The following is a 9904-nucleotide window of genomic DNA, read 5'->3' as shown; positions in this document are numbered from 1 at the left end:
CACCGCGGGGGAACCTGTCTCAGAAACAAACCGAAACTCTGGCTATCTCCAGGTAGTCGATCTTGGGATGCCTGTTTTCACTGCTTGTATTTTCTGCATCTTTTAAACAATGAGCAGGAATTCCTCGCGGCATTAAATGCAGTGCAGCCGCCGAGGAGGCGTCGGGGGCAGGTGAGGCTGGACGCCGTCCCCACTTCCTCCCCGGCCGCCTCCAGGCCGCCAGCCTCGCCGGGTTGGAGCCTCAGTCCTGGAGAGTCTGGCTGCGGCGGCCTACGCCCCGAGTGGCATTCTTTTTGCCAGTGGCGCTCCGTCCCCAGGTAGGAGGCCGGAGGCGGGGTCCGGGGCTGCGTCGGCCTCCTCCTTCCCCCCGCGGCTTCCCCGCTGCGCCGGGCCTGCCAGGTCTCACCCCGAGTTTCCGCAGTCGGCGGGGCGCGGGATCCGGGCCGGCTCCGCTCGGAAGTGATAGCTGACCTTGAGCCTGTCGCTGGCCGCGGCCCTCGCTCTCCCGGCCTGTGGAACCCGCAGCCCAGAAGCCTGGAGCCCCTCTGAGAGCAAGCAGGGCTCTCCCTGCTTCCGGATCGTTGCGCGGTTCTGCCCTGGGTCTGAGTCTGGATGTTCGAATAACAACTTGGGACGTTTCTGGTTGGATTGTGTCTAAATCCTGCATTTTACGCGACAGAGGACTCGAGGTCCTAGACGGTCCCAAACTGCAGTCGCCCCTCCCTCCCCTACCCTAGCTCCCCTTCCCCTGCCCAGGGAAACTTGCTTCTCCAGGGTCCTCTCCACGCGCAGTGCCACGCCTCGGGCCCCAGCTCCAGGAGCCGCGTCTCTACGGGCCAGTGGGTCCTGAAAGCGCAGGGCTTAGGGCGCTCGGGGAGAGGAGGCAGAGGAGGGGTGAAGACCGAGGGGTGGCTTTTAAGGAAAAAGAAGTTGAAGCAGCAGCTAAGCCATTAGGGCTAATGCGATGTACTGTAAGACGGGGATCAATGCCTGGCCTCGGGGACCGCCGTGGGGGAGGGGGCAGCAGGCCGACCGCTCCCAAGCCCGGAGAGGCCCCCGCCCACTGGGGGGAAATGGATTTTCGCGATTTAAGAAACAAACCCAAATCAAATGAGCGCAGCCCGGATGTGCTGACGCTGCGGTTACGCGCGCGAAGCTGGAGCCGGGAGAGCGCTCCGGGAAGGGCGCAGCAGCGACCGTGGGAGGGGGCGAGAAGCCGAGGCAGAGCGGTCTAGAGAAGCAGAAAGAGACTCCGACCGGTAGAGAAAAGCGAGACAGACACACTGAGGGGTGAGGGGGGAAAACGGAGCGGCCTCAGGGAATTTTCGCAAAAGAGAACTGGCGGGCGCGGCTGGGGATGCGCTTCTGGGCCGGGCGCGGCAGGACCCCAGGAACTCCCAGGGCCTCCAGGCCCAGGCGCCGATTTTGCTCCTTTGAGGCCGGCAGGATGCATAGGTCCACGCAGGACTGAGAAGCCCTGGCCCCTACCTTGAGCAGCCCTCTCGCAGGGACGCCGGGCAGGGAGTGGCCCCTGAGCTCAGGGCCCGGCCGGCCGGGGCCTCGCTTCTGGCGGTCGGGAGAGGTCGGCACCGTGACACTCACGCGCACAGACACCAATGCCCCGGGCCCGCTAGGGACGCTGAGCTCCAGGCAAAGAACAAGGAAGGTCCCGGAGTCGGTCCTGAGTGCACTCCTCTGCTGGGCCTCTTAGACGATAGTCACTGGGAGGTCCTGGGGGAAAACTGGGGTGGGCAACCTTCTTCAAAGACTCGGTTTCCTCTGGGGCATCCCATTCCCCCCTCTCTTCGCCACGCAGGGGGGGGCCATAGCCCCTCTGGTTCCTGGGGCACCCCGTGTGCTGGGGTGTGCCCTCCTGGCTAGACCTCTGAGAGGAAGGAGGCTGGTGGCTTTGGCTTCTGAGTAGCCCACCTCTGCCTCTCCTGGGGCCACGTTGGTTTTATCTGTAAAATGGGCACAGGTGAGATGGGGTTGGCCAATGTCTCTTTTAGCAAGCTAAGGGTCTGCTGGGGAGGCAGGATCGCTCCGAGGCTGGCACCCCCAATCCCCACACCTCTTGACAGGGTCACCCAAAGGATGTGAAGAACCTCAGACAAATATGGGGGGCTCCTGTCTATATAAACAGTTTTAGTCACCCCAAATTCAGCATGTCATCATCATCCCGTTAGCACAATTTCTCCAGTCCCGACTGACAGCCCTCCTGGAACCCGGGCTACGCAAGTCTGAGCTGGCCTGGAGTTTCCATCTCAGTCCCAGATAAGGTCCGCGGGACTTAGAAAATTCCAAAGAATAAAAGGCACTCCACAGTATGGGGCCTTCTGAGGTGCAGCTTTCTGGGGACACAGGGGTACTGCCTCTGAGACCCTGGTGTGGAGAGGCCGCTGGAAAAGGGAGTGGAGGTTTGAGGAAGTGGGGAGGGGCGAGCTCACCAGAGCTGACAACCTCCCCCACTCACCCAGAGCAGGGGATGGGCTGGGTTCAGCCTCCTCACCTCCTTGCCCTGTCATTTCCCCCACTGGAGAGATGGGGACAGAGCATCTGCCTTCCCTGCACACGTGCGTGGTCTGTGTGATGTGGAGTCGCCCTGGGACCCGAATGGGGACATCTCCCCACCCCTTCGTCAGCGTAGGAATACCGTGGAACAAGGCTGGTAAAGCGCTGATCAGCTCCCTACCCAAGCAAGCTTCCAGCGGAGGCGAAAGGGCCATTTGCCACTCCAGAGCGGGAGAGGGCAGTGGCCCAAGGTCCTGGGCCCAGGTCTGTGTCCACCTCTGGATACCCAATTCCCGCGACCAACCGTGTGGCTGGGAGCCAGGAGGCGCAACTGCCCGTTGTGGCAGTAGAGGGTTTAGGTCCCCAATGGGGAGGAGGCAACCGGCAGAGCCCCGACGGGGCCGGGGCCGACGGCGGTGGTGACAGCACCGACCGCATCAGAGGCGCAGCCCAGCTCGTGGAGCGCCGTTGCACACGCGTGCGCAGGCCTGCCGGGCCCCGGTGCCTGGACACCCTCAGGTGCACGCGCCGTGGCTGCCCTAGCGCCCGAGTGAGAGCATGACTGCACGCTGAATGGAAGTGGGGGCGCCCCCTGACCTTTTCAGTGCCGGGGGGCAAGACCGCTGGGCCTGATATATTGCAGGGGCCGGGGCACCTGCAGGGACCAGCCCGTGCGTTGTGCGCCTCGGGGGTGCTCCGGGTCGTGGTGGGTGGGTGCTGAGCGGGAACGCGGGAGGCTGTGTACACAGCAGCAGGCCACCAACCCGCGCTCCCGTCATTACATCGTGCCTCCTACACCCCTGCTACGATGACCACTCGGCAGATGGGCAAGACGAGCTCAGAGAGGTGAAGTGACTTTCCCAAAGCCACACAGCGGGCCAGTTGAAGGCACTGCACGGTCCAGGGATCTAACCCTTCCCGACGGAACACTGGGGAGGGAGGGACTAGGCCGAAGAGGCCAGGCGGCAGAGAGCCCTGAGTCCCCCTCCACGGACCTAGACACATGGCCACCCGCCCCGTCTCCACCTACGCGTCTCGGGCTCTGCTCCGCTCCAATCTTGGGTTTAACAACGCTTCTTTCCAGAAGCCTTCCGAGGCCCTGGCGGGTCAGACGTCTCCCCTCTCCGCGGCCCCAAACCCTGCCCGCCCCCCGAGCTCAGCGCCCTTCTCGGGATGGCGGTGGGGAGACCGGACGGATCCGCCGAGAATAGCCCTCGGGAGAAGGAGTCGGTGAGGGGAGCCAGCAGGGGCGAGGTGAGAACCGAGGGGCGGGGCCGAAGGCTGAGCCAGACTTCCAGACGCCAGAGAGACACCAGGTGAGCCTGGCGGGGGCTGGCGGGGGCGCGGGCGCCGGCGGGCAGGGCGGGGGCGGGGCCGGAACCGCGGGGAGGGGGCGGGGCGTCCCGGAGGGCCGGGCGCTGGGACAGTCCCGGGCGGCCTCGGTGCTGCGCGCCCCCGCCGGGCGGCCGGAGACGGGGAAGAGGAGGGGCCGCGCTGCGTCCGCGGGGTCCGGAGTACAGCGGAGCTGGCGCCACTGCCGGGTTTCTGCTCCATCTAGCTCGGGCAGCCCCGCGGGCCGGGGAGCCGCTGCCCTCCTCTACCTGCTGGGAAGCGCATGCCAGGCCAGAATGAGCCTGGCTCAAGGGCCTCAGCTGGGCAGGCCTGGCCCGAATTAGAAGCTGCGGTGCCGACTTCCCTCTGCCAGATCGGAGGACGCCGGGCGCGGAAAAGGCGGGAGGGTGGGGATCAGAGGTCCGCTGCGCCCTGGAATCCACGCTTTCCGCGGCCTCTGCGGAGGAGCTCCTCCGCAAAGAAATAAACGCCCTCCGTCTCCCCGACTCGGGCCAGTCCGAAGTGGGGAGAACCAAGCCCGCGAGAGGGGAATATGGAACCACGCGGGAGTCGCGGTCAGCAGGGCAGACGCACGCGCGGGCAGGACCCTAGAGCGCGGAGAGAAGGGACGAGTAGAGGAGTGTCGGGAGAAGAGCAGCGAAGGGGACCTCGGGGCCGCGCAGGAGAAGCCCCGGACTCACGGCTGAGGGCTGCGCTTCAGGGGTGTCGGCCAGGAGGCCTCCCGGGCGGTTGGCGAGACCCGGGGAGGCCCGCAGCTCTGGCCTGGGGTGCCGTGGTTTCGAGGGCCTCTGTGCCACTCCCAGGCGCTCTCTGGACCCTCAGAGCCCCGGGATCTGGGCTGCCAACCTCTTGCCAGGCGGGGCGCACCTTTCGCGTGGGTCGGGCGCTGCAGACCAAGCAAGCCGAGTGCGTCAGGCAAGCTGCGGGAAACCAAAGGCACGCACGCCGGACCCAGAGACGGCCGTGGAGGGCAACCTCCCAAACCCTGCATCGAAGTCGGAACCGCGTCAGCGTGGGTGACTCGGGCCAGGGAGCCGGGAGGCGGCGCCAAGCATCCTTCATCCCTTGTCCGTCCTCCCTGATCTGTCCTCCGTGCGGTCTGAGGCCTCCCGACGCCCCGGCGCAGGTGCCTGGGTCGCAGAACCTGGAGGGGGCACCGGTACCAGTGGAGAAACGGCGGAGGCCGGGAAAGCTGCGTGGAAAAGAGGAAGGGTTAAGCCTGAAGCCGTTCTATAGAGACCGCATTAATGGGTGTAAATGCGAACATTCTAGCTAAGCAGGAAAAAGTCAACAGCAGAGTGCAAGCCGGACCAAAGTGAGACCCGGACCGGGCGGAACAAACCTGCGACCCGAGCGGCCGGCAGAGATTCCGCGCTGGGGGCGCGCGCTCCTCAGGTTTCCTGGTAGTCACTTTTTAAAGCATTTTATTATGGAAATTTTCAAATATAAAACAAAATCGAGGGAGCCTTCAAGTGAACTCCCATATACCCACCCCCATCCCGCAGCTCTGAACGCCTGACTCGTCTAGTTTCCTCTATTCGCCGCCTTTTAATTTTACTAACTGATTTTTTGTTGCCTTACTGTAAAGCAGTCACATTTTCACCGGTGAATACATAAATGCATTTTCACTGATAAGAACTTTTTTAAAAATAACAATACGGCATAAATCATAATTTCCGGTAAATCCACGGCCTGACCCAACACTCAGAGGCAGTTGGCTTTTGATGTTGGAGGTGCAGACATATTAACGTTTGAACTTCACTGCAATGTCCAGATAATAACAAGCACTATTCGTTTTATAATAAAAAAATAAAAACTGAGCCCCGCAGCTGCAGAACCCTGCCAGGGCAGTCAGCTCCCCAGGCTGGCTGGTCCACCACTTCGCGGTTCTCACCCCCTCTCTGCACCTTTGTCCTGTGTGTCCTTCCGGCTTTACACGCAGAGCCTAGCTCTGTGAGGACAGGGCTGCCCCTCTCCGGCCCACCTGTGAAGGGGTGCTCACCTCTCTGTTTCCCTCCAGGGCAGCCATTCACTGGGTGATCCACCTTGACCTGGGGATTGAGGGGTCCAGGAGACACTTCTAGGGAACGTATTTGCGGCGGCTGGGACCCCACTTCCCAGCGGGACCTGTGACAGGCATGCCCACTCTGGCACCAGAGGGGCAGGGCGGCCGAAGGGTATGAAGCATATGAGTGGACAGGCCGGGAGAAGCAGCAGCAGCACGGGTGCAGGTCAAGCCTGCTGCCTCCCCCCGGCGGGTGGAGGAGGGCGACGGGGAGCCTCAGTGCCACCCTGCCCCTCTCAGAACCTCGGTTTCCCTTTCCGACAAGTTGCAAGGTGGGGCAGAAGGTCACAAAAGGGTCTTGTGGGAGAGGCACTGACATATAGAAAGAAAAAGAGAAGCCCACCTGGCCTCTCCCCGCCTCCTTCGTGAGGCTCACCCCACCTTGGTCCAGTGCCTTTGGCCTCCGCCCAGCTAGGTTCCCTTCAGGGTGGGGTCAGAGCCAAGGCTCTGGGAAGCCTCCCTTCACGGCAGCTGGATGAGGGCACTGGGCACCCCTCCCCTGCACCTGATGAGGAGGATCTTCTCAGGGTGCTTCTGCCTGAATGGGAGTCGGTGGGCGCTCAGAAGTGCAAAGGCCGAGCTGGGTGGTGCGCAGAGGGGACTTAGCAGCTGCAAGGGCAGTGACCGGGCACAGGTCTGTCCCTCACTGCGGCTTTGGAGGAAGCAGGGAGCACAGAGCCCTGTTGCTGCCTGCTCTCTCAGCCAAGGGCCTGGAGTGTCCCAAGGCAATGCAACCACCTGGGGAAATGGGGCAGGCCCAAGTCAGCCTCCAGGATTCTGGCACCTCCGATCCCTGTGGAATTTGAGCTAGGCTGGGAATCTCTGCCTGATCATCAGCTCCCAACAGGACCCTTATGCCCAGACAGCACATCCTTCACACCAAATGCCACCTGAGTGGCCTTTCCTGGTGCTCCGGGCACGGACTTCACCTTCGGAGGTTCCAGATATCCAACTCTGGGGGATGGGGGGACTTGATTTCCCACCCCTCAGGCCAGCTCCAGGGGGATTCAGCTCTTGTAGTCCCAGAGCACTGAGAGGCCCAGAGGAGGCAGGTCACGTGCCAGCTGGGAGCTGGGGGGAGAAGTCCTGCTGGCCTGGGGTACCCTGCTGGCCTCACTCAAATCACAGAAGGCCCAGCATTTACAAACTACAGACCCCAGTCCTCACCATGGGCGTGTGATGGGGAGACCGAGGCCTGGAGAAGAGAAGGGGCATGACTACGGTCACGGGGAGGCCGGACCGGGTCCAGCAAAGGCATGTGTCCAGGATGTGCACAGCCTGCTGCACCCCGCGGTGCTCACAGCTGTGCACCTGGAAGCCCTGAGCAGCTCAGGGTGGCTGGAATCCGGCCTCAGGTGCGGAAGGGTGAGGTGAGGGGGAGGGCGCATGGCGCATGTGGTGGAGACAGATCGAAGTCATTCATCTTCTGCCAGCAGCGGAGCCAACACACCCGAGGTGCGCCTGCGATCGATGGTGCTGGAGCTCAGGGCTCAGGGGGGCCAGGAGTACCCCCACCCTGGTCCCGCACGCCCTCCAGGGCTCCGTGGGCTCTGAGTCCTACACTGCTTCTCTCTGGATTATTCTGCCTTCCGGTGCCAGCCCGAACATGCCAGAGCCCTCCAGATAACAGAACAGGGCCGGCTTTTCTGGGCCCAGTGGCCTAATCCAGCTTGGGATCTGCTTTCTTTCTTACAGTATTCCAGGCCCGGCCCTTCCCCGAGCTCGGGAATGGTCCCCTCCTCCCACACCGGCAGCCTCCTTCCCACCAGGGCGAGCCCCGAGCAGAGGCCCATAAAATGCTCTCCAGCCCGATTTTAAACTAATTCTATCGAAAGACACATCCACTGTCTTGGAAACTACCCTGCATTTGACTGCCCCTCCGATGCTGGCGGCCGAGACTAGCCCGGTGACCGGTTCCAAGGTTTCCCCAGCAGCCAGAGTGGATGATCTAAAACCAGTGCCCATAGGGCCCTCACCCTTCCTGCTTCTAGGTGGCCAGGAGTCAGATGACTCCTGGAGTTGTTGTGGCCGCCCTCGACTGATCCGCCTATAAGGGGACTCACCCTCAGACCTTGGCGCCAAAACTGCACTCAGAGGCGCCCTACAGTGACCACGCGACCTTGGGATTGCACCCACCTCGGCCAGAAGCAGTCGAATAACACAGCTGCCTCGCAGTGATAACCTCTTTAGCCGGAACTTCAATGATCCCATTCTAATAGGGCTGAGGAGGCAGGCATCCTCCTGGTGCGAGTCCCTGAGACCCTGCCAGTCCTAAGCAGCATCGCCGCTGGGAAGGCCAAGGCAGTGCCATGGTGCGCAGTGCCTGGACCTCAAAAGGAGAGGCGGAGTCTGCTGCTTCTGCCCACTGGCCTGCGCGGGGCTTGCAGGCTCCACGGTGTCACGGGCTGTGCCCTGATCTGTTCCCAGGACTTGCAGTGATGTGTCGGGTGACTGGGTGAGGCCAGCACAAAAGCGATAGAAGCCCGGAGGGCGAGGGTCCCAGGAGCCCGAGTCAGGGGCACGAGGCCTAGAGGGCCCAGTGGGGAGAGGCATGGGAAGGGGCAGGGGGGTTGTGCGTGAGTGACCACAAGGGGCCTCTTGGGACAATCCCTGTGCCTCAAGGCTGCCAACCGGGAGCGTTCATTTAGTTTTATTGAGGCCTCACCTGAGTCTCTCCCAGATAAAGCCGAGTGAGAACTGAATTCCTGGGTTAGCCAGGAAAGCAGCTGGGGGGCAGCCCCAAATCAGGGAGGGAGCCAGACCCAAGCCTTGGAAAGGTGGGAAGGGTCCAGGCAGCCACAAGCCTGCAGGGTGGGCACTGGTTTGGGAGGGGGCTGCTTCAAGGCCAAGGATGGCTGCCCCCTCTAAGAGTCTCTCAAAATGCCCACACTGTCACACCGCAGGGCCTGGGAACCCATAGGGGTGGGCCTGAGGGCCCAGGGGCTGAAGGAGGCCCCAAGGGTTTGCTGGAAGCCGGCCTCATGTTAAGGAACCATCCGATGGGCCCGGGCAGGGGCCAGGACTGAGAGGACACGATTCGGGGTCAGGAGCTGGATGGCAGAGAGACACAGACAGACGCACTGAGCCCAGACCGCAGCGCTGTCCGCACTGTCTCCTTGGCTGTCTGGCACTACCTTACTGGCCCCAGGCCCAGCGTGTGGCCCAGCTGCTGCCCAGCTCACCCAGGGAGTGTCTGTTCTCCAGTGAAGGAGCCGGAGGGAGACGGGTTTTCTTAGGGACAAAATTGGGCCATGGAAGTGACCTCTTCAAGCCGGAACACCGCCTTTCCCCTAGGCTCCAACACACACCAAACATGTCCCTCCCCCACCCAGGGCAGGGCTGGCTACACCCAAAAGCAGCCGGCTTGGGGCTGATGGAGGTTCGGTGGCCCCAATGGTCCAAGAGGGGCACCAGCTCTCCTTCACAGCCCATCACCATGGGCCATGAACAGCTTTGCCCAAGTGCCCCAGCCGACCAGAGACGGTAGGCCGTGAGGAAGGCCGGAGGCAAGAGCACAGTGGCCTGACCTTGAGTGCCACGGCTTTGTTTTGGCCCAAAGAAAAATTCCATATGAGATAGGAAAGGGCTGTGCACACGGCACCACACAGCCGGAGCCTCTGTGACAAATGCCAGCGGCCATCCAGCGGCCTCGGCCTTCACCTGCTCCTGCCTTCGGTTTCAGTGAAGGCCCTAGGACTTCGGACACACCATCACCACTTCCTCCTCCCTGCTGCCGGTGTCGTAGAAGACGGGGCACGGCGCTCACCACCTCTGACTCAGATCCGCCATGCCCACCTGCACCGGCCCATCCCTGGGCCCCAGGTGTCCCCAGTCAGCACTGAAAGGTGCTCCAGGGAGGGAGGGACGTCACCCACCGCAGCCTGAAGGGTCCCTGCCCCCATGATCACAAAGCAGCGAAACTGTCCAGAAAATGTCCCTTTTTATTCCATACGCAAATAAGTAGATTCATTTAAA

This window comes from Cebus imitator, unplaced genomic scaffold, assembly GCF_001604975.1.
Source record: "Cebus imitator isolate Cc_AM_T3 unplaced genomic scaffold, Cebus_imitator-1.0 Scaffold117, whole genome shotgun sequence".
Classification (NCBI taxonomy): Eukaryota; Metazoa; Chordata; class Mammalia; order Primates; family Cebidae; genus Cebus; species Cebus imitator.
This window is presented reverse-complemented; position numbering follows the sequence as displayed.